This window comes from Nomascus leucogenys, chromosome 21, assembly GCF_006542625.1.
Source record: "Nomascus leucogenys isolate Asia chromosome 21, Asia_NLE_v1, whole genome shotgun sequence".
In the NCBI taxonomy this organism is placed as follows: domain Eukaryota; kingdom Metazoa; phylum Chordata; class Mammalia; order Primates; family Hylobatidae; genus Nomascus; species Nomascus leucogenys.
In genome coordinates, this window is record NC_044401.1 from 36,117,525 (window position 1) to 36,143,282 (window position 25,758).

Genomic DNA, 25,758 nt, shown 5'->3' on the forward strand with positions numbered 1-25,758 from the left:
CACTAGACAGAGTTAACGCTACGGAAAGCAAAGTCAGGTTTCTAGCTTAGAGTCTGGTGGGAGGAAGGACTGTAATGTAAATAACTGTAATACAATCTACTAAGTTTTATTCTTGAAGGGTAAATACATTACTAGAATGATGACAAGGAAAGTTCAGTTTTGAAAGCGGAATAACTGGAAAAAATAGGCCTTGGTAAAGGTTCTTGATACAAGGAAAAGGAATATCAAAATGATCATAATCCTTTAATACCATAGAATGGTAAAATATTTAAAATTTGATTTCACTGGTCTCAAAAGTCTACATGCTGTGTTATTCAATTTTTATGACATTTTAGAAACAGCAAAACTGTAGGGACAGAAAACAGATCATTGTTGTCAGGGGTGGGGTGGTGGGTAAAGGTTGATTACAAAGGGACGTGAGGGAACTTTTTGGGGTGGTGAAAATGTTTCATATCCTGATTATGGTACTGGTTACCTGACTGTATGAATTTATCAACATTTATAGAACTGTACATGTATAAAGAACAAATTTTAATGCAATATTAATTATTCTTCAAGGAACCTGACTTAACAGAACTTTGGGTTTTATATTAGTATGCATTGTCTAAGACAGCACTGTCCAACAGAAATAAAATCCAAACCACTCACATAATTCAGAAATTTTAATAACAATATTAAAAAAGTGAAAGGAGAACAGTAGAGTAAAATTTAATAATAAATTATATTTACCTAGTATATAAAAATATTATCATTTTAACATTTAATCAATGTAAATTTTATTGATGAGATTTTCATTCTTTTATTGTAACACATCTTTGAAATCTGAGTACAGCAAGTCTTAATTGAGATGGTAAGTTTTCATTGCAAATGCAGTAATCCTTCGGTGTCAATGGGGAACTTGTTCTACAACTTCTCGTGGATACCAAAATCCAAGGATACTTAAGTCTCTTGTATAAAATGATGTAGTATTTGCATATAACCTAGGCGCATCTTCCCTTATACTTCAAATCATGTCTAGATTATTTACAATACCCAACACAGTGTAAATGCTGTATACATATTTGTTATGCTATATTGTTTATGGACTAATGACCAGAAAAAAAAGACTGTTTAAGTGTTCAGTACAGATGCAACCATCCACTTTTCTTTTCCAAATATTTTCAATCTAATATTGGTTGAATCAGTAGATGTGCAACCTGAGGGCGGACTGCACTTAATTTAAATTTAAGTTTAATAAAATTTTCAGTTTAAAAGTATGTTCATATACCCAATTTTTCCAAACAAAATTGAGAGGTTTCCAGTAACTGACTTGAATAACACTTTTAAAATTTAAATTTAATAAATTATTTGAGATGAATTAAAATATAAAATTCAGTTTCTGAGTTGCACTAGCCTCAGTTCAAGTGCTCTATCGCCTCTTGTAGCTACTGGCTTCTTTATTGGAAAGTACAGTCTAAGGACTGAAAATAATTCATGGTGTAGGTCCACAAAATTAGATGTGTCTGGAGAGTTGTTGGAAAATTTCATGGACACTTTTGTAAAAGACCATGAGATCTGATAATTCAGATTAGCTTGGCCTGATGGTAATTATTAAATGTATTTTGAGGATAAGAGACTACTCAAGTAATAGTTGTTGTTAATAATTTTTTTCTTTTACATAAACACAGGTATTTCCCCATCTTCTCTAAGTGACTGCCTTGACTTTTTGTTACTAGACCACTTAGAAATCTGCCTATAATCAAGGCATTCTATTTTACTAGTTTTCTTTTTTAAAATTCCATGCAGAGGTTGAGGATATTGAGAATGTTTAAGTTAAATTTTTATGTAAAGATACCCAACTACTATAAGAACCACCATTAATATCTGATAGTTGCATTTGGTTCCCCCACCCCCATATTTATGATGAAATCCACTTAATAGTTTCTATAAACATAAAAATATAGGAAAGGGACTATATGAAAACAAGATTTGTGAACTGTCATAATGACTATTGCTCATTTATTAAAAGTTGTGCTGTGTTTGTTTGTAGAATTGCATTTAAAAATTTTATGTTCTTGGACTTAATGCTTAAATGTTAAAAATACAGTAATTAAAAAAATGTTTTGTAAACAGGAAACTAAAATTACCTGGCCCATATTTTATTGTAAAAATGTCCTCTGTTAACTTTTTATCCCAATTTACGCTGACTTTTAAAATTCCACTCTTTATAAAGATGTATTGCATAATTTTAAATTTCCCCATATCCTTGTGATAACATTCATTTAATGATTCTCAATCAACAAATATTTAGTAACTAAGGGCATGAAAAGCAGCAGATGTAATCAATGGGCCTTCATTTTTATTGAAGAGATAAGAAAAGACTATAGTGAATGAAATTGTGATAGAAAATAGTTAAGGACAGGCAGTATATTGGGAAAGTTAAATGTCTAATTTATTTTCTTTTTTAGATGAAAAGATGTCTTTTTTTATGTCCAAAGTTATAGGATCTCAAAGTCTCTTTGTGAATGGGATCTCAACTTTTTTTCACTAATGGGCTTTGACTTTCAAAAACAAACAAACAATTTGAAAATTGAGAGTGGAGCCTGAATTCCGAGCCAATGATGGATTTAGAAGGTTTCTTGGTAAAAAAAGATATACACGTGGGTCAGTATGACTTCAGTGAACACAGAATTTTTATTGTGATGACAACCTACGTGAAAATATACTCTTAGATAACTGAACTAACCATGCCTTAACACACACACACACACACTCACACACACACACTCCAGGGATTCTGTATTTTATTTTTCCCTTATTAACATAAAATCCGTTTTTTCCTAATAATAGTTGAGCAAAAAGAAAGATTTTTTTTCTTTTTTTTTTTTTTTTGTGCCTACTGACCTGAGACTATTTTAGTTACAGGTACTTAGAAAAATCAAATATAAATGCTATTTAAGAAAGAAATTGCCTGCTGGGTTCAGTGGCTAACACCTGTAATCTGTAATCCTAGCACTTTGGGATGCTGAGGTGGGAGGATCACTCAGGTGTTTTAGACCATTTTGGGCAACAGAGATAGACCCTATCTTTACCAGAAAATAAATAAATAAATACAAATAAAAAATAAAGAAATCATCATGAATTGGTGTGTAAAATAAAAAATGATGGGATTTAGAGTTTGAAAACACAGCTGAGCTCTCTAAACAATGGTTCTTCCTCTGGCTCATTGGGGATAAACGTGATCATAATTGTTTTAACTGCCTAACTGGTTTGCTCTGGGTACTAACTAGATTGTGAATGTGAGAAATTTTGTACCTTAATCAGTGCTACAGAAAGGTTAATTGGCAAGATTAAAAAAAAAGCCCTCTTATTTGCAAAGGTCTTTTTATTTATTTCAGAAAATTACTGTTAATTTCAAAAGGCAATTGAGCCTTGCAAAAGTAAAATAGTCTGTTTTGCCAAAACTAAGGCAGATCTGCCATCCACATTTTAAAAAACTACTAGGAAAACAGCTTCACTTTAAATACAGTACATATATTTTTCTTTATTTGAGAGAAAATAAAACAATCATTTCTTTTTCTTCCAGTCATTTTTAAACAACTATTTTTTTAAGCTAACAGCTGCCGCAGCAAACTAGAAGGATGGTGTATATATATTGACATTCATCAGGATTGGACTCTTACCACTGAAAAAGTGTTTCTGGTTAAAGTAGAAACTATTTTAAAGGGCTGAGGTGAATTTCTAAAACTTTGAATCGTCTACAATACAGCAAAGACTCATTCTTTAGAAAATTCGATGTGATTTAAAATATACTTGGAGTTTTGGTTCTGAATCATGTTTATTGCAGGTTGCTAAATAATTGAAAATAACTAGCTGCTTTCCAGGATCTAGATGATAATAAGAGAGAAAGGCAGTAAACTACATATGTCAATATAAAATAATTGGGTTCCTATTTGCTATGACGGAAAGCATTTCATTTAAAATTACTAAGTCTGGGAGCTAGGCACCTTTCAAATAACCTAAATGTCTATCACTGATAGACTGAAAGAAAGGAAAAAAGAAACAAACCCTGATTTTTATGCCTATAGAAAAAGGAACCACTGATATTTCTGCAGAGTGGGAAAGATAGCAAGAAGTTTTTAACTGTTTTTTTGGGCCAATTTTGTCTATATATTTTTTTCAGTTATGTAAGTTTTCAGTGTCATAAAAGCCTTCATATTTCTTAATCCCACGGGCTCTGAAACTGTGCTACTCAACATGTGCTCTGTGGACTAGTGGGTTCTGTGAACTGTAATCTGTTTTCAGTGATATTATCAGAAATTGGGAATAAGCATTTAGGAATGTTGATAGCAATTTGGCAGGGTCATTTTATTTCTGTAGAATCTAATAATTATAATACAAAAATTTGGGCTTGAGTTTTAAGTCTTTTTTCTTTCAGTTTTTGAATAATTAATTTTATTTACGTAATTATTGGTCTATAGTGAAATTAAAGTTTTTTAAGAAAGGTAATTGGTACATAACCATAGTCTGAGAAACACTGATATGAAAATTAGTGATCATTATTTATTGGTTTAAGGCCGTTTCTGGTTCAGGGGTGTAATTCTGATACCAGCTTCTTTTGGATTTTGTTTTTTCATCTAATCTTTTTTGTCTCTATTAGTCAGCTTTCACTGTGGCATGACATTTTACAAACAACTGCAACATTTTGATGGCTTACAACAACAAAGGAAGGCCTCTTTCTCGTTCATTTTGGCCGTAGTTGTCAGCTGTGGCTCTCCCGCAACTGTCAAATTCACTCCAGAATACAGGTTAATGGAGTAACTCTAATGTGGGGACACATTGATCACATGAGAGAGAGAAAGAGCAATGAAGAAACTCTAGGATGGCTCTAAAAACTTCAGCTTATAAGTAACATATGTGATTTGCACTTACATTTCATTAGCCAAATAACATGGCCAAGCCTTATGTCATTGAGGCATGAAAGCCAAATCATCTTTTATGGAGGCTTGTGATGGTTAATACTGAGTGTCAACTGGATTGGATTGAGGGTACAAAGTTTTAATCCTGGGTGTGTCTGTGTGGGTGTTGCAAAAAGAGATTAACATTTGAGTCAGTGGACTGGGGAAGGCAGATCCACTCTTAATCTGGTGGGCACAATATAATCAGCTTCCAGTGAATATAAAGCAGGCAGAACAATTTGAAAAAGATATGGGCCTAGTCTCCCAGCCTACATCTTTTTCCCATGCTGGATGCTTCCAGCCCTTGAACATCAGACTCCAAGTTCTTCAGTTTTGGGACTTGGACTGGCTCTCCTTGCTCCTCAGCTTGCAGACGGCCTGTTGTGGAACCTTGCCATTGCGTAAGTTAATACTTAATAAACTCCCCTTTATGTATCTATCCTATTAGTTCTGTCCCTCTAAGAGAACCCTGACTAATATAACGTTCATGAAAAATTGGGAACAATAACGTATGACCCATCTTTGTAATATACAGTGTAAACTTTCCATATTTTTTGATATTCTAGATATCTTACGGTCTTTGTGGGAAGAGAATTGTTTTAGCAGGGTAGTGATCCAGACAGATTGTTGAGAAGATTTCTTGACTTCTGAACTCAGAGAGACCTTCAAGGAGTCTTTTGTTCAATAGACATTTTCAACTCCCTCTGGGTTCTCTGTTAGTGCATTTTTGCTATGTGGCTTCCCTTCAATTAGGTTTATTGGAAATTTTTCCTAGAAAGCAAGTTTTTGGAGGCAGCCTCAGGATTCTAGATATTGTTTATTTTGGCAAAGTGGTAGCAAACTACAAGGCACAAATAGAAGGCTTTAGGTTTGTTAACCAAACTAGTACCTATGCTGAGAAGTGACCTCTTCGACGTCTGTGAACCTAAAGTAAGTATTCAGCAAATAGTGTTTTGTAGAAAGTTTTGCAGTACTTCGTTTAGCTTTCCAACCTGATGTTGTTGCTCTCACCACCTTAATTTATTTTACCTAATGAGTTGTTTACTTTCAATGGAGTATATGTACAATGGAGGTTTACTTAACCAATCTCTGTTTACTAGACAGAGTGAACTTACTTTTGTTTAACAGATTTCATTGTAAATGCTGCTGACTGATTCTCACAGAATACTCAGCACAGGTAGTAGACTATAGTCTACCACAGGTATACAGTTCTGCTTCTAGCAGTTATACTGTGTGTCAGTTTTTCCCCCCAATCCCATCAATGCTACTTTTTCCCATTATAATTCTATATCATAATTTTATATAAAGTGATGATCTGTGAATATGACAGGAAAGAAAGTTATTGAATATTGGGAAAATCTCAGTAAGGACAAGTTGTAAAAAGTCTTTTGAATTAAGTATGAACTTAAAAAGAAAAGATATAAACCTAATTGACTTTTGCATGTAGATTATTTTACATTAACCTTTTAGCTTTCATTCATTTTTGTCCAGAGGGAGTTGGGAATTATAAACGTTACACTGGAGATGTATGTTCATATAAGAAAGATGCTACAAAATCCTTATCAGAGGACCCAAACTTTAGTTTTATGTGACAAGATGGGCGAATGTATATTTCTATTTAGGTTTTAAGTTAAAATAACATGTTTACTGTTTTTTTGTGTGTGTACTTTATTATTCCCTCTTTTAACTAATATTTTCAACATATATAACAACTTCTGGCCTCAATTGTGCTGGATCATGGAGCTTTGTTATAATGCCTAATGGGATTATTTTTACTGAAAAGCATCTTTACCTTCTGGGATTTTAGGAGATTGCTGTTAAAGACCTTGTGGTGTTGTAAGATATATATAAAACTAATATATATATAATTATATATATAATATATAACACCTAATATATTATACCTAATAGATATCGTACCTAATATAATATTTAATACCTAAAATATAATATATATTATATATATTAGGTTTTTATCCATGGTTTGTGGCTAATAACTCTCATATCCCTTGTTACAGTCTTTCATTAAAATGCTGGGCGTGTTAGACTTCAAGGGTAGGCCTCAGGAATCAGAATCTTTCTTCCTTCTTCCTTCCACCTGCTCCAAGGCAGGACTCTAATCTTTCCCCGCCTTTCTGATTGTGGTTGTTAAGCCTCTACCCTGAGAGGGTCCTGCCTCATACCCTGGGGGAAGGCATGCTTCCACAAAAACCCAAGAGAACTGGGTTCCAAGAGCTTCCTGATAGCTGAACACATTGAGGTGGCTTGCCCAGAGAGGGCATAGAAGTTGTCTGCCCTGGGCCAGGCACAGTGGCTCACACCTGTAATTCCAGCACTTTGGGAGGCCAAGGCCAGCGGATCACGAGTTCAGGAGATTGAGACCATCCTGGCTAACACGGTGAACTCCTGTCTCCACTAAAAATACAAAAACCTTAGCTGGGCGTGGTGGTGGGCGCTTGTAGTCCCAGCTACTGGGGAGGCTGAGGCAGGAGAATTCGCTTGAACCTGGGAGGCGGAGGTTGCAGTGAGCCAAGATCATGCCACTGCACTCCAGCCTGGGCAACAGAGTGAGACTCCACCTCAAAAAAAAAAAAAAAAAAGATGTTGTCTGCCCTTTCTCCCATACCTTACCCTATGCATGTCTTTGTCTGTGTCCTTTGCAATATCCTTTATACAAAACTGGTAAACATAAGCAAGTGCTTTCCTGAATTCTGTGAGCCACTCCAGCAAACTAATTGAACCCAAAGAGGGACCATGGGAATCCCAACTTGAAGTTCCGGAGGCCCAGACTTGCGACTGCTGTTAATTGGTTTGGGGGTCAGTCTTGGGGACTGAGCCCCCAACCTGTGGGATCTGACACTGTCTCCTGCTAGATTGTGTCAGGATTGAATTGGCGGGTACCCAGTTGGTGTCTGCTGCGTGGTGGTGGGGAGAAGTTCCCATACCTTTGGTCACAGAAGTCCTCTTCTGTGTTGGTGATTGTTGTGGTGTCAGAGTATAGGAAATACAGGGTTTGAGAGAGCCTTTCCTGGTATGGACCTTAATGCTAGAAAGTAGATTTTGAACTGTGAAACATAAATATACATTTCCTAGCCTCATATTGCTTTTTAAAAATATTCTGTTCAAGGCCGGGCGCGGTGGCTCATGCTTGTAATCCCAGCACTTTGGGAGGCCGAGTCGGGCGGATCACGAGGTCAGGAGATCGAGACCACGGTGGAACCCCGTCTCTACTAAAAATACAAAAAATTAGCCGGGCGTGGTGGCGGGCGCCTGTTGTCCCAGCTACTCGTAGAGGCTGAGGCAGGAGAATGGCGTGAACCCGGGAGGAGGAGCTTGCAGTGAGCCGAGATCGCGCCACTGCACTCCAGCCTGGGTGACAGAGCAAGACTCTGTTTCAAAAAAAAAAAAAAAAAATTCTGTTCAAAATTTATGCTCTGTAGATAATACAGTGCTTTTTCTTAGGTTTCAGTTTTGGTATTTCACTTGTAGTTAATGTCTGTAAAATTATCTTGTTTATGGTTGTTCTTTAGCAGTTGTCTTTAAATTTTCATAATTTTATCTATCAAATTGGCTTTGTTAAGCTCACCACTTACTTACACAAAGAAAGTGCATTATTCATATTCTCTTATCAAGTTAGATATTTTCTTAGAGAAGTGGTATTCTATTTTATAACAGTCACATTTAGCCCCAAGTGTGACTGATTACAACATATATCAAATTTTTTGTATCTTGATCACAACAAAACTATTCATTTTAAGTTCAAATTGCATTATTCTAAGAAGCTGTCACTTATGATAGACGTTTAAGGCAACTTCCATTTAATTTGTTGATAATTTCTTTCTTATGCCACGGGTAGCTTATCTGAGTATCATTTTGCATTGTGGAGAGGTTTACAGAAATGTGATACATCTGTCAAAGGTGTACAGCATTGTTTGTTTTGCTCATCCAAGCAGTTGTTTCATGCAGGTGAATTGGAATTCACTGATTAGTCTTGACGCTTGGTCTGGTTTATTGTCAAGCTTTGAATCTGTAGCTCTCTCTTCATTTCAGATTATTTTCCTCTTTTCCCTCTTACTATCTTGTATTCTTTGTATTTTCAACCCCTGTTGAACTATTTCCTTTTAAGGAAAAAATTAGAGGTACTTTTAAGGTTGAATAGATCTTGGGGGGAAAAAAGGAAACTTTTGCTTCTTTGTATTATAACTTGCCAGTTCATCATGTAAAACTATGAAAGTATTCATTTTAATTATGACTGCCAGAGACCCCCCTCTCATTATGGACTCCTGAAAAAATGACTTAGCCATCTTACTTGCTTATAAATCAGTGGCAGAATTGCTTCAGATGTGTTATTTAGTGATTAGGAAGCTGAAAATAATACCACACTTTTTTTCAGCAAGAAGGAATGACCTTCAATATTGATGCCATTGTCTTTTAACAACCATGGACACATAAGTGAGTTTTAACCCAACTCTTGAAGGCCTGTTAATACTCTTGCTTTTTGTATTTATTGTGTTTCTTTCTTTTTCATTTTAATATTTTAAAAGTTGAGGGATATTCGTATAACGTAACATTCACTCCTTTAAAGTACACACTTCAGTGATTTTTACTATATTTTATGTTGTGCAACCATTATTACTATCTAGTTTCAGAACACTTCCATCACCCCAAAAGAAACCTCGTACCTGTTAGTAGTTAGTTCTAATTCCCCTCTTCTTCCTACCAACCCCTGTCAACCACCAATCTAGTTTCTGTCTCTGTGGCTTTGCCTATTCTGGACCATGTCATATAAATGGAATCATACATGTGGGCTTTTGTGTCTGGCTTCTTTCATTTAGCATAATTTTTTTTTTTTTTTTTTTTTTTTGAGACAGAGTCTTGCTCTTTCACCCAGGCCAGAGTGCAGTGACGCGATCTCGGCCCACTGCAAGTCCGCTTCCCGGGTTCACACCATTCTCCTGCCTCAGCCTCCCGAGTAGCTGGGACTACAGGTGCCCGCCACTGCGCCTGGCTAATTTTTTGTATTTTTAGTAGAGACAGGGTTTCACCGTGTTAGCCAGGATGGTCTCGATCTCCTGACCTCGTGATCCACCCGCCTTGGCCTCCCAAAGTGCTGGGATTACAGGCGTGAGCCACTGCGCCCGGCCCTAGCATAATATTTTTAAAGGTCATCTGTTTTGTAGCATGTAACAGTACTTTTTATGGCCAAATAAAATTACACTGTATAGGTAGTCCACATTTTGTTTATTCATTCCTCAGTAGATGGTTATTTGGGTTGTTTCTATTATTTCTTGTGAATTATACTGTTATAAAAATGTGTGTCAAGTAGTACAGGCTTTATTCAGTGGCCGTGGCATTGAGAAGAGGGAGCTTGGCTCACCAATCAACTTCTCGACTAGTGAAGGATGACGGGGTTAAAATGTAGTGTTTCTCTATTGAAGGAGTTGGACATTAAAAGCAAAAGGAATATTCACGATTTTTCTGGAAGTGGGCGGTGAACATTTCAGAACTGGAGTGCTGCCTTTTTTGTCCTTTTATGGCCTCTTCCAGTCATTGTCTTGGCCATTGTGAACTGTCATGGCACTGATGGGTGTGTCATTTAGCATGGAAATGAGATTATAATGAAGCCTGAGGTCTTTTTGACATCCTTCAATCGGCTATCTTGGTCCTAACCAGTCTCAGCTAGTCTGGTTACAAAGGAAACTGTATCGTAGGCATCCTGTTTCTTAAGGATAAGCAGAGTTAGGGCAGGGTAGAAATTCAACTATGTCACATAGGCATTACACTGGGTAACAATATAGTTTTGATTCTCTTGGGTTGTCTTGGTTGTTGATGCTTTTACCAAATTCATGTATTTTGCCGTGTTGGTCATTTTCTTATTTGCCCTGTGATCCTTTCACTCATTCTTCTCTGCCGTACTCCACATTTCCAAGCTGAGCTTCCTTGGCTTCTGCTTCTGTTGAGTTGGTTTAGTGGGTAGCACTAGTGGAAGACTGGAGAGTAGAAGGAGGCGGGGAGCTGGATAATTCTCCCCTCCTCCTTTGCCCACTCTTGCAATCTAGAGTAAGGCTGTGCCTCTTGAAGCAGCTGTGTCAAAAGAACATAAATCACCAGAGCCATTTCTGATTTTATTTGCTTCTAAGTGACCCCTACTTTCTTTAAATGGCTACATTTGTACATACTATTATGTATCTTTCTGTTCAAAGAGGAAGAAAACATTTTTGGTTCATTTGTTCCTCCCTCCCACCTTCTCTCCTCTCTTTTTCCCTCATTTCCTCCTCCTTTTCCTCCTCTCTTTTTCTTCGTTCTCTACCTCCCACTCCTTTTCTCCCCCCTTCTCTCATTTCCTTCTATCCTTCCTTTTTCTTAGATAGTGCTTTGATCGTCTTATTCCTCAGCAAGCCTAGTAACTAGTGTTAAAAAGAGAGAGTTTCAGGCTTACAAAAAGGCTCTGAGTTCTTAGGGAAAAGAAGATGGTACTTCATTTCTTAATTCACATAAAGCAAGCAATTAACTTAGTAGCAATTATTACAGACTGCTAAAATATCATAAAACAATTTATACATGATTACCAATACATCTAAACTCTAGACAAGTAATATCAAAGTTTTATTCTGTTCCTTTTTTTCCTGTAGTTATAGAATATGATGTTAAAATAAGGTGCTTACTCTGTTAAAATTGTATTTTCCTCCAAATAGCGTTGATATTCACATGTAATTCACTATACATATAGTTTATATGTATATGATATATATAGGTGGTTGTGTGTGTGTGCTTGTGTGTTTCAAAAATCTGTTAGGGTTCTTGATATTAGAAGACTATATGAAAGATCCAGAATTTAAATTCAATAGCTTCTTTCTCATCTACCCCTGCTTTCCTTCCCCTAAGTAACAGTACTTATTGAGTCTCTTCTGTGTGCCAAATACTGTGCTAAGTAAGTCTTGGAAATTCAAGCAGTGAACAAGAGGGACAATAACCTTCTCATCTAGCAGAGGAAATGGATGGTTTCTTCCTAACCAGCAGTCATTGCCTCAACTTATATATTAATAACATTAAATTGAAATTTTGATGTTATTGTAAGTAGTTGTGGCCATTATGTGATTTTTTTGGTATAAAAATAGATAAAATTTTATAAAGATACGTTAGGAAGTAATTACTGATACTTTCCTAAGTACATTCTAAAGTCAAAAAGTAACTCTTGGAATATAATTTAATAATAATTACAAACAATATACTCCTTTGGGATACTGTTTTTTGAGGATTGTGTTTGATTGCATATATTTTTTTGGTAATATTTTATGTGTTTATTTTTAAACCAAAACTGTTGAACTGAAAGTTTGAGGTATATTTCCAGAGAATCTGTAATTGATTTAAATGATACATGAGACCTTTTTTGTCAAGCTGATCTGAGCTAGAAAAAATCTCTTAGAATAGCTGCATTTAGATTTTAATGAAACTAGGCAGAAAGGAGACTAAAGTGAATTTCCTTTTTAGTCTTTTAAATGAAAAAGTGCATCGTTTGTCCTATATATCTTATTCATCATCAGTCATAGCAAAGCATTCATTCCCATGAGAGAGATAATGGAGTCAGAGCCGAGAGGAATGGAAGATTGTCATTCAGTGCAGATGAGTTTTAGTAATATTCTTATCATGAAAAATTGGGTTGCAAAACCTTAAGATTTAAAATTAAGTTGCCATAGATATATTTAATTAAAAGTAGATTGCTTTAACCTTTCTTTAAGTTAGAAATAGGTTTAAAATCTTAAATTAAATTTATAGTTAGTTTGTATTTAACTTGTATTCAGTACTTGCCTTTAATAGGAATTCTTTATAAAGTTTAGTCCAAAAAAGGCACATTTTAATTGAATTATTACAATGAACATATAAAGAAAGTTTCTGAAAGCATTTTATAACAGTATATTGGATCAAAATATGGTTCACTTTTTTCCTGATGGAGAACGTTACCAAACTTAACAAACCAAACTAAAAACTGAGAGCAAAAGGGGGCTCTGCATTCTCAACTCCTAACACCTCGTTAGCACACCTGACTATATTTCCTGGTATTTTAATGTTTTCACCTGATGGGGTAGGTCCTTATTCATAATACTGCCCGATGGACATTGTTCTTCTAAAGTTAAAGCATATGAAGCATGAAGTTACTGAAGTTGAAAAGCAAACATAAGCGAGACTGTATATTGTGCACATTAGTTGGCCAAATTGCAAACTTCCCCTTTATGTAATCATTTTAGGTTAATTAGAAGAAATTAGAGGGCTCCAAACTTATTCTGTGATTCTATCTAATTGGGCACTCTTAATCCAAGGCATTAAAAATAAAAATATGGTGAATATAGAAGGATGTGTGTCCAACTACCAGTCCTCACTCTACTTGCCCCCAGCCCTGGCTCTGCATCAGCTGGTTTCAGGATGTGGGTGTCTCTTGTAAGAAGATGCTGAAGTCTGAGCTGTGTAGGTCATGGCAGTTTTCCCACCTGAGAAAAGCCATAGGAGTAGGCATGGGTAATAATGTTCAGAGCAATTGCCACAGCCCCAATCTATGATCACGCCCTTGGCTCCTGTCTGTCAACTCGTTACAGATCCCTTCCTCTAAGAGTTACTAAGTCAGAAGTGGGGTTTTCTCTTTTGTTGGTTTACTTTTGCCTAAGATCTACCCAGATGAATGATAATATTACCTTAGGTGCTTGATTCAACTGTATTATTTTATTTAAAAAATTAATTAATTAATTAATTATTTTTGAGACCTGGTCTTGCTCTGTCACCTAGGAAGGTGTACATGATCACGGCTTAATGCGGCTTCCAACTCCTGGGCTCCAGCAGTTCTTCTGCCTCAGCTTCCAGAGTAGCTGAGACTACAGGTGTGTGCTACCATACCCCACTAATTTTTATTATTTTTTATAGAGAGTAGTGTCTTGGTATGTTGCCTAGGCTGGTCTCGAACTCCTGGGCTCAAGTGATCCTCCCTCCAAGGCCTCCTCCTGCCTCGGCCTTCTTGGGCTACAGGTGTGAGCCACTGCATCCAACCAACTTTAGAATTCAAACTTTATTATTTTTTTTTATGATTAGGTCATGCTGACTAGCACGAAGTGTCTCAGAGTAATTGTACATATTAAACCAAAATACATTGTTAAAAGCTAAGTCATTTACTGTAATTTTCATTTCATTTTTAAAGGAAAAGCTTTTTTATAAAATAGTCCATTTTTGTTCTCCTTTTTCTTCCTCTTCACAGGGTGAGGAATCACAAACTGAAATCTCCTGTAAATATATTATCATTAACTGGAAGGAAATTGCAACATTATAGAGTTGTTAATCTTTTCTCATTTAAGATTGAGATTTGTTCACTTTCAGAGGCTAAACAAGAAGGCATGGTCATGTTAGGCATACAGAAAATTGGAGTCCATTGTTGTTGCAAGCAGATGGATTATCCTCATCTGGACTTTATTTTGTTTCACACCATCATCGGCCGTATAGGAAGAGCTTTCTGTGTACAGTGCTGCATAGGAAGTACGATGAAATGAAATTTTGTATGCTAGAGCTGTTAGCATAGTTCCTAAAATCTAGTATGTTCACTGTAAATGTTTCTTTACAAATTCATTTTTGCTTTGTGTTAGTAGGACTTAATCATGCTTACAGACAATTGTAATGTCTAGCATAGGACAATAATATAGCAAGATAATAAAGAGAATCAAAAAATGAGACAACAATGAGGAAAACAGCAAGATGATAAAGACAATAAAAAGTAGAATAAAATAGAAACACAATAAAGACAGTCATAAATGGTTTAACCCTTTTATTAAACAACAACAGCAAAAAAGAGGATTTCCATCATTTAAATTTGTGTTTTGTGGTGATGATGCTGTTACGGAATGGCTTGGAGTTATTCATTCTGTTAGGATAAGTGCTAATGATATCCCAATTAATTGATTAGCAAATGTTTCATAAATATATTGGAAAAATTTACTATTGTAGTTTTAAATAGTCATGTACATGTAACTATAAAATAGTGAGTAGTTCTGTTAACTGCTTATTTAATGCACATTTATTGTTTGCTGTGTGCTGATCCAGTACCAGAGCTGGATGAGTATCTGTCTTACTACTTTTTGGTTGGTATTTTTGTATCTAGCGCGCTTCCTGTCTTATTTGATTGATAGTGTTGCAACTGAGATATAGTTTATTCATTGCTTTGTGAAGCTTAATAAGAGGAATTTAGAGGCAAAGTATGCACACACAGGGTTAGCACTGAGTGGATGAACATATGACTTTGGTTGGTGTTGAGTGTCTAGCGGATGTCAGAGAACTTAAGTCCACATTATTTCTGGAGGACACAATTATTTCTGGCAGGACTTCATAGTTGTGAAGATCTTAACTGTGCTCATTAGAAACCAGGGTTAGGCACAGAGAAAGCACATAGTTCTCTGTCTCTAGAGCATTAGATTTATAACGTTTGTGTAGCGGACCTATTGTTACATGACTTTTCCTTAGTTCAGCTAAAGACAAGGCATTGTCACACAGCCACGAAAGATTAGGCTCACAGACAATTTGAAGGGTGAGTAAGGCACAGTTTTATTGGGTGAAAAGGGAAAAAATGGGAAACAGGGATCCTCCACCAAGCTAGAATCCTTGCTGGTGTGCTTTGAGTTGAATCCCTGGTTCCACCCAGGAAGGGAGGGGCCAGGCTCCTCCCCACTGCAAACAACACTAACTTCCCAGCAGGAACATACCACAGAGCAGACTCCTCCCCGGGCGCAGACTGTTTGGAGTTCCTCTGGGGACCCCTTCCCTCCTGGCTGTCTCAATATGGCCAATGGTCAAGGGAGGCTGGAAGAGGCTTACTTCACAACTGGTAGAGTGGATCGCCCGCTAGTGATGGGAGGCTGTGTGTGAGATGGTAATGTAGGGCCTTGCAGGCTGTTTTAGGAGGTAGTTAAAAGTGACAAAAACATTTTAATGATTTTGTTTCAAATTTAAGAGTTCTTAAAATCTAATCAGTAAAGTAGTTAATAAAAACATGACTATTTACTTTGTTCGACTTTAAACAAATGGCTATTACATTAAAGACAGAAAACATGACAATTGTTGGTGGATTAAATGTTCTTTATTTTAATGGAATTGCCCTAATGGCAGTCAGATTTATTCTTGAACATGTTAAGCCTCCATGTAACTTGCCAGTATTTTCCTAAAATTGGGTCCCTGATTTCTGAAATGGGAGTGAGGAAAGATGTGAAAATTGATGGCCTCAAGCTTTTTAAAATACAAATTGAAACTTGTACTACAAAGAGAGAAGTTTAACCTGAGAGTTTATGCCTGTATCAGCATGACATAGAGTAGCAATTGAAGTTTTCTTACACCCTACAGATCTGATAAACACATTGGTTCATTTAAAAGTGATTCCATTTTCTTGGATTTTAGATTTCAGAAAAAAAGGAACATAGTCTAATAAATTATGTCCTATATGCCTTATAAATGTAGAAATCACATATAGAGGTTTATTTTAGGTGCCACTAGTGTTTGGGCATAGATAATTTGGCATTTTGTGAATTTTTAGATTCATAGCCTATTGAACATTTTAGAAGATTCCTTTTTTAAAATGGTGATATTTAATATGTTGAATGGATATAGTTTATATACATAATAGTAATTGCCTGTGTAATTTATATATCGTATTAAATATATATTATATATAATATTTTTGGCATTTAGGACATAAAAGAGAAAATTAAGATCTGTTTTAAAATACAAGTAAATACATTCATGTCATTCATGTTTTTTAAAATTACTGTAATTTTGCTTTTAAATCTGTCTACATAATTGGTTAGTAACCCATAGTAATTGAAAAGATTAACAAAAGGAACCACCTAAATCTTTTGTGCATTTTAATCATTTATATTATTTGCTAAATACAGGTATAATTCTTATTAATATAATCTTAGTATATAATGGAGTCTTATTAAAAGAATACTATTTATGCTCATTTGCGAAACTAAAAATAAATGTTTTTTTTGGGTTAATTGTATTCTTTATTACATGTTCAGTTGCCAAGTTAACTTAATATCATCTTCATTTGACATAAAAAGGTGAAAATTTATTTTAGTAAATACTTGTTGAGTACTTATTCTGTGCTTGATTCTGTGTTAGGCCTTGGGTTACAAAGAATAAAACTTGATCCCTACTTTCAGAAAGCTGGCAGTCAAGGGAAAAACAAGTCAATATAGACAAATTAGTAAGTGCTACGTATAAGCAAATGTATTAACTGTAGTTAGTGCTATGGTAGATGTAGGTTTAGGCTACTCGTAGGAGTTCAGAGGGAGTTATCACTCTTAATTGGTACACAAGTCAGCTATATCCACAGTAGTGCGGAGTAGCACACTCTTTCCATACTTTGTGTAACAATAGTAAGCATTTATTTTCCACTCATGCATCTGCAGATCTGTTAGAATGGCTCTGCTTTTTAGAGGTTTTGATATGCTTAGGAAAGGTGATGGGGTAGCAAGCAAGATTTTTTGGTGTGGAATGAGGCTGCTCGTGAGTGATGAGCAGAATTTTTGGAAAGCATTATCAAACTTTATTGTGTAAAAGGCATAAAGATTACTGTGGCAGAATTTTTCTGTTTTAAACTCCATGATGCTAAATACTCCAGACTGAATGGGGCGTCTCGATCTACGATGTTTTGTGACATGACTACTTTTCTTTGATGCTACTCCAGACCCCTTGATCTCTTTTTGAACGTTTCATCTCTTTTGAACCTTGAGCTTCCACCGTGCTCACCTTGTAAATCTGTAAAGTCTAATTTTTTCTGTGCTTTTGCATAGCTTCTGGGAACAGTGAGGAAAATCACAGAGATGTGAACTGCTGCTTCTACAGAATCATGGCCATCAGCATTCCACAGAAATCGTTTGCACACCCCGAGCCTGCTCTTTCTTACATTCTCCATGGTCGCTATTTCAGTTTCACTACTCTCAGAATCCGTTATTTTACTACCTCCTCATTTTTCATTCACATAATAGTTGCCTTGACTTTTCAGAGAAAAGAGAAGCCACCAGAAAGGAAAATTTTCGACTTCCGAATCATTTTCTTAAAAATATCTCTATATGTTTATCCTTTCCATGTGCTTTCAAAAGTTGGTAGAAGAAATTGCTGTCACAGATCCATGCTTTGAATCCCATTTTCTTTTGCGTCCTTAATATCGTACATCTGTTTACCTCTTCTTTTCCCCTCAGCTTCTCCATCTGCTGCTTTCTTTCCCTCTGCATATAAAGTTGCTCATCATTATTCTTACCTAAATATATTAGAACGAAAGACAATACCTCTTTCATTTCTCTGTCAGATTTCTAGAAAGATACCGTAGACTATTGGTTAGAAAACCCGTGTGTGCATAGCAAACATGTAGGGAACTTATAAAAGTAAAGATCCACTCCTGGATCTGATTGACAGACCTATAGTGGAGTCTTTATTGTTTTCGAACTTTTAAAGATAACCAGGTTGGGGAACTACTGTAATAAATAAATATGTATTAATATAGGTGATGCTGACTGTGTAGTATGTGACAAAAGTTTACAAAATTGTAAGTTAAAAAATTGTATGTATATACTTTTATATATATTTTATACTATATAGGCACATGCATATGCATATAAATACCTATGTAATAAAAATGAGAAGATTTTATACTAAGGCATTAATAATGTAGAGGTGGTTGTGGTTTGAGTATGTTTTAGTGTTTTTAAATTTTATTTTATTTTATTTTATTTTTGAGTCAGAGTTTCGCTCTTGTTGCCCAGGCTGGAGTGCAATGGTATGATCTCAGCTCACCGCAACCTCTGCCTCCCGGTTTCAAGCGATTCTCCTGCCTCAGCCTCCAGAGTAGCTGGGATTACAGGCATACACCACCACACACGGGTAATTTTGTATTTTTAGTAGAGACGGGGTTTCTCCGTGTTGGTCAGGCTGGTCTCAAACTCCTGACCTCAGGTGATCCACCCGCCTCAGCCTTCTGAAGTGCTGGGATTACAGGCGTGAGCCACCGCACCTGGCCAGTGTCTTTAAAATTTATCTATATATTTTTTTCTATGCAGAATATATCCTTCTTTTGCAATAAGAAACAAAAATAATGGTAGAGGTTCGTACCCCGTGTACCTGCATTCCCTATTTTACCTTACTTCCCTCCCTCCTCCATATGGGTATCTTTTCTTCCTTTATCTTCCTGCAGTAGTAGATGTTGTAGTAGATGCTGTACATGACTACTTCTAGTTTCTTAAAATTCGCTTCTCTCTTACTTTCATATTCTCTGTCCCATTTAAAGAACCACTCAAGCGAAACATTATTTTTCTCTGCCACCCCTAATAACCAAACAATCGTCTTATCAAGTTTAACTCTGAAGTAGCTTTCAAATGCACTCCTTCATTTTCATCCCCATCTTCATTGTTGTGGTTTGAGAGAACCAACTGAGATGGGTATCACTGAAGCCCAAGGAGGAGGAACCAGGAGTTTCCAATGCCAGTGAAAATGCATGCCACTTGAAGTGTGGAGAGAACTGTTGGGACTGGAAATTTACAAGTCTATGGTGACCTTTGCCAGAGTATTTCAGACGCATTTTAGCAGCTGAAGAGATATGAGGAAGTAGAGATGGCAGTTAGGAAATTGGTCTATCAGTGGTAGGATAGCCAGAGAATAACTTGGATCAAAAAGAGAGGTTTTCTTCATTGTTGTGAATGTTCTTTGAGCCAGTGCATCAATTCATCATATTTGAATGCTGAGAATAAAGAGCTTGAGAGCATGTTTGAAAACATCAGAACATTAGAAAAAAAACATACAAAAGAGAAAAGAAAAGAATGGAATCAGCTGAGCACGGTGGCTCATGCTTGTAATCCCAGCACTTTGGGAGGCCCAGACAGGTGGATTGCCTGGGGTCAGGAGTTCAAGACCAGCCTGGCCAACATGGTGAAACGCTGTCTCTACCAAAAATACAAAAATTAGCTGGGCATGGTGGCGGGCACCTGTAATACCAGCTACTGGGGAGGCTGGGGCAGGAGAATTGCTTGAACCCGGGAGGTGGAGGTTGCAGTGAGCTGAGATCATGCCATTGTACTCCAGCCTAGGGGATGAGAGTGAAACTTTGTCTCAAAAAAACAAACAAAGAAACAACCCCCCCCAAAAAAAAACCAACAAAAATGAAATCAAGGAATTAGCCTTGAACAAGAAAAAAACAAACAAACAAAAACAAAACAACAACAACAAAAAACATGTCTTTCTCACAGACTGAAGGAAAGGAGGTAAAGGTGCCTGCACTTATCAGTTCGTAGATTTGAGAGTGGAAAGCTGAGGGAGTTCTTGTCTGCTGGCTCCCATTTTCTCTGTGAAATAGAAAAGCTGCTGCTGCAAGGAAGTAGAGTATACAAGTTTACCTCTCTGTGGAGATACTGGAAACTACTTGGTAAAATGCATTATTTTTATTATTTTATTACCTATCTGTCTCTCTGGCTTGCCGTCATTCTCTTTTATGATACTTTTGTTGTTGTCCTCCACAAGGCTATAACACCAAGGTTAATGCTAGGCATGTTGTAAACATTAACAAAACACTTTGTTGTCATTTAAGGTTGAATATCCAGAGAGTAGCCTGAATCATGCTCTGTCACTTACTTGGCTGGGGATGGTGACTTATCCCAGCAGTGTGGTGGAGGGGATCCTCTGTTTTGACAGACTGATGTCGCTTTTTTTCTGGTGTAGCTGCTATATTGACATGCCTAACGTTTTCAGGGCTTGCAAAAATGTACTAGTGAGCTTTTCTATGAAAAAAAAATTCCATAGAGAAATTTTGATTGCTAAAGCATGAGATTCCAGGATGGCGTTAATTGAGAGGGCAAACATAAAATCTAGTTAAATTTCTGCTGTGGACTAAATGTTTGCATCTCCTCAAAATTCCTATGTTGAAGCCCTAATCTCCAACGTGATGGTATTTGCAGGTGGGGGCTTTGGGAGGTGATTAGATCTTGATGGGAGAGCCCTCATGAATGGGATCAGTGCCCGTATAAGAGACCCCAGAGAGAGGATTCCTGTTTCCACCCTGTGAGACAGCATGGCGACAGTACTCTGCAAGTTGAGAAGAGAGCGATCAGGAATTGGACTGTGCTGCCGCCCTGATCTTAGACTTCCAAAGCCTTCAGAACTGTGAAAAATCAATGTTTTTTGTTTAAATGACCCAGTCTGTGGTATTTGTTATAGCAGCCTGAGTTGTCTAAGACAGGTATTATCCACATTTCTACCCAGTAGATAGATGCTGGGCTGAATCTAGATTGTTGTATACATGTCATAGAGGGTAAGAGCACATGCAGACAGAAGCAGGAGTCAGACTGACATGATTCAAATACTGGCCCTGTCATGTAGTAGCTCTGTGATTTGGTCTTTGTTACCCTCCCTCTTGGAGCATATTTTCTCATCCATCAAATGAAAATTGTGATACTTTATAGGACATTTGAGGTAATTGAATTAGATGTCGAATGTCAAGCACTAAGGACAATCTATAACTACTGCTACTGGAATCAGTGTCACCAAGTCTTCCTATTTTTTGTTGTTGTAATGATTTTGTTACTTCTATCACAATAAGACTCTTCATTTTTATATCATTAGTTTTGAGATGGCCTGTGCTCAAATTATTTTTTTAAAGAGAGCATATTATTTGATATAAAGTTGTTCACAGCTCTCCTTCCTCAAATATATATGAAATGTATATGGAACGTGAAAGAAAATCCCTCCCTCAATTCTTTGTCAGGTTTCTTAAATAATAACATAGGGTGTTGGTAACCAAACCTGTGTCTGGATAGCAAAACATTTGGGAGCTATGTAAAAGTTTTAGATCTGTGTTCCTTATAGGTCTCATTCAGAGTAAAAGGTAATTTCTTATATCATCATCATTAGCTTAGATTATCTGGTTTGAGAAGAGGATACTTATTTTCCTTGAGTAAAAAGCCTGTTGTTGTTTATAGCTTTGAATGTGGTTAAGTTGTTCTACCTTGGCAAAGCCTTGACATTTTTAATCATTTTTTCTTCATGGTCTTCAGCTATCCATCCTGAGTCTTTATTCTACTTATTGACCAAGCTAACTATTCAGCATTAAATTTTTATATATCTCACTATGTGGTCTTTTCCTTTACAGTATCTCCAACAGAACCTGATTTTATTCTAGGGCAAAAGCTCAGTAGAAGTGAATGAATAAAGGCTACCTGACTTAAAAAAAGTTTTATTTTTTAACAGCCTTATTGAGATATAATTCACATAGCATACAGCTCACCATTTTAAAGTGTACAATTTGATGGTTTTTAGTCTAATAAAATAGTTGTGCAACCATTATTACAGTTCATTTTAGAACATTTTCAACACCCCAAAAGAAATGCCATACCCTTTAGCTATCATCCTACTGTTTCCCCAGCACTAGGCAACCACTGATCTACTTTCTGTGTCTATAAATCTGCTGGTGTTCAATATTTCATATAAATGATATCATATAATATGTGTTTTTTTGTGATGTGATTCTTTCACTTAGCATGTGTACAAGGTTCCACGTTGTAGTGTGTATTAGTACTTCATTCCTATTAATGAGCAAATAATACTTCATTCTATGAATATACAACATTTTTATTCATTTATTGATGATCATTTGGATTGTTTTCATCTTTTGACTATTATGAGTAATTCTACTATGAACATTTATATTCAAGTTTTTGTGTTGACATATGTTTTCATTTCAACTGGATATCCAGGTTGGAGTGGAGTTGCTGTGTCTAATGGTAACTCTGTCTTTAGCTTTTGAGGAACTCCAGGGTTTTCAAAGGGGCTGCACTGTATTATCTTCCCACCAGTAGTATATAAGGTTTGAAATTTTTCCATATCTTTGCTAACACTTATTATCCATTAGCCATCCTAGTGTGCATGAAGTAGTATCTCATTGTGGTTTTGATTTGTATTTGTATTTTCCTAATGACTAATAATGTTGAATACCCCTTTATTACTATTTTTATTTTTATTTATTTATTTGTTTATTTATTTTTTTGAGAAAGAGCCTTGCTCTACTACCCAGGCTGGAGTGCAGTGGTGTGATCATGGCTGGCTGTGGCCTTGACCTTCTGGGCTCAATCGATCCTCCTGCCACAGCCTCCTGAGTAGCTAGGACTACAGGTGTGTGCCACCATGCCCAGCTAATTTGTTATTTTTTGTAGAGATGGGGTCTTGCTATATTGCCCAGGGTGGTCTTGAATTCCTGGCCTCAAGCAACCCTCCTGCCTTGGCCTACCAAAGTGTTGAGATTATAGATGTGAGCCACCACACCCAGCCCTTGAATATCCTTTTGTATGCTTATTGTCCATTTGTACATCTTGTTGGTAGAAATGTCTGTTCAGATCCTTTGCTCATTTTAAAAATTGGGTTGTCTTTTTTATTCAATTGTTAAATATTCTTTATTCTAGATTCACGTCCCCTATCAAATATATGATTTGAAAATATTTCCCCCATTCTGTGGACTGTGTTTTCACTTTCTTGATAGTGTCCTTTGACATGCAAAAATTTTAATTTTGAAGATGTCAGATTATCTGTTTTTTCATTTGCTACTTGTACTTTTTGTGTGATATTAAAGAACAGAGATTACAAAGATTGCCGTATGTTTTCTAGTTTTAGTTCTGACATGAGTCATTTTGAGTTAATTTTGTATATGCTTCGAGGCAGGAATCCAAATTTATTCTTTTTTATGTGGAGATCCAGTTGTCCCAGAACTATTGGTTTTGAAGACTATTCTTTCCCTTGTTCAATGGTCTTAGTCATCCTTGTTGAAAACCAGTTGGCTGTAGACACATGAGTTTTTATCCGTTACATTGCTAGTTATATTAGAAACCATTATTTTAACTTTATTGGTGTATTTTCATAAGTGACTATAGGGTTAGGATGCAGACCTGTGTAGTTGCCTTCTTGATTGCTGTAAACCATTGCCATGCTCCCACACCGTGGACTGGGTCAGGTGGGACATCTTAAGTTAGAAGATTGTGTTTTAGGGTACAGAGGAGAGTTCCTAAATTCAAATACATGCTGAAACTAAGGAAGTGATGAATCAGTTAAGTTGCAGTTGATAGTGATATGGCATGTAACAGGGAACTAGAGTGAACTCCCTGTCCAAAAAGAGTCCCCTTACTGGGCTCCAAATGTTTGTTGAAATGGATAGCTAGCTAGCTACTGAAAACATACTTGAGAGCCATTCTTGGCCCATAGGATGACTGTTGCTACTTCTGGTTATAGACCATATGGCATTCACAATTCTCTTACATTTCTTTTCCTTCCTACTTTATCATTTCTGTGTTCTTTCTAAGCAAATAATGTCTCACTTTCCAGCTGTAACCATTAGTTTTCCTCTGGTTTACTGTTACTGAGAGATTGCAAAATGAAAGGATAGTCAGGTTCAGGCCAAAACCAAACCCAAGTATCTGAGTGGGTTTGGGCTGTTACAACAAAGTACTATAGACTGGGTGGCTTCTAAACAACAGACGTTTATTTCTTGCAGTTCTGGAGGCTGGAAGCCTACGATCAGGGTGCCATCATGGTTGGGTTCTGGTGTGAGCCCTCTCTGGCGTTGCAAACGGTTGTCTTCTCACAGTGTATTCTCACATGACCAAGAGACAGAAAGAGAGCTCTCTGGGGTTCCTTTAATACAGGTACTAATCCCATTCATGAGGGCTTTCCCTCGTGATTTAATTTCCTCTCGAAGTCCCTATCTCCAAATATTACCACATTTGGGGTTAGGATTTTAACATGAATTTGGGGGGCATACAAACTTTCAGTCCATAATACTAGGTAAAAAGAGATCAATAATGCAAGTCACAGCAAAGATAAATGTCATTATCCTTAGATCCTAAATAATGTTTATTTTTGGTCAATTGTAGATGGCATGAATTGTGTGAAATTGGATAAATTTTCTTTTTTCTTTTTTTTTTTTTTTTTGAGACGGAGTCTCGCTCTATCACCCGGGCTGGAGTGCAGTCGCGCGATCTCGGCTCCCTGCAAGCTCCGCCTCCCGGGTTCACGCCATTCTCCTGCCTCAGCCTCCCGAGTAGCTGGGACTACAGGCGCCCGCCACTGCACCCAGCTAATTTTTTTGTATTTTTAGTAGAGATGGGGTTTCACTATGTTAGCCAGGATGGTCTCGATCTCCTCATCTCATGATCCACCCGCCTTGGCTTCCCAAAGCGCTGGGTTTACCGGCGTGAGCCACTGCGCCCAGCCGAAATTGGGTAACATTTCAAACTCACTTGTCATGGTAGTATTTAATATACTATTAGCTTGCAGCGGGTCAAGTAAACTGAAAACAAATGGAGAATTTGAATGAAATGAAATTACATGTTTTCAAGGATCTGTGGAACGTCTACAAAGATAAATTATACACTGGAGCACTTTTTAGAACTGAGTTCCACGTGGTGGGCTGTGAGAGGGAGGGTAAGAAATGAGAAAGTGCGGCCAGATAGAGGCATTTCAGCCAGATCAGCTCTGTTTTTATATGCTTTGCATAGTTTTAATGTTGGAGTTCTCCATAAAATCTATTTTGAGATAATTGAATGGTTTCTACTCCTGCAAGTAAATAGGTTGGTAAATAAGTAAATAGTTTGATTGCCCCTGTATTGAGCTACAGAGTAAGCCTCCTGACAAACTTCATTTCAATAAAACTAGAAATTAATGAAAAAATCTTAAGGAAAATATAATACTCACCATACAGTTTTTCACAAGCAACATTAGTATTGGAGAGAATAATCAGAGTTACAATTATAGTCTATTTTGAAAA

At 36.6% G+C, this 25,758-nt stretch overlaps 1 protein-coding gene across 1 annotated transcript in view; it reads left to right on the forward strand.

Moving 5' to 3' along the window:
- GBE1 (1,4-alpha-glucan branching enzyme 1) overlaps positions 1–25,758 on the forward strand; it is a 277,012-nt gene that overhangs the window by 56,017 nt on the left and 195,237 nt on the right. The gene's annotated exons all lie outside the window — the stretch shown is intronic.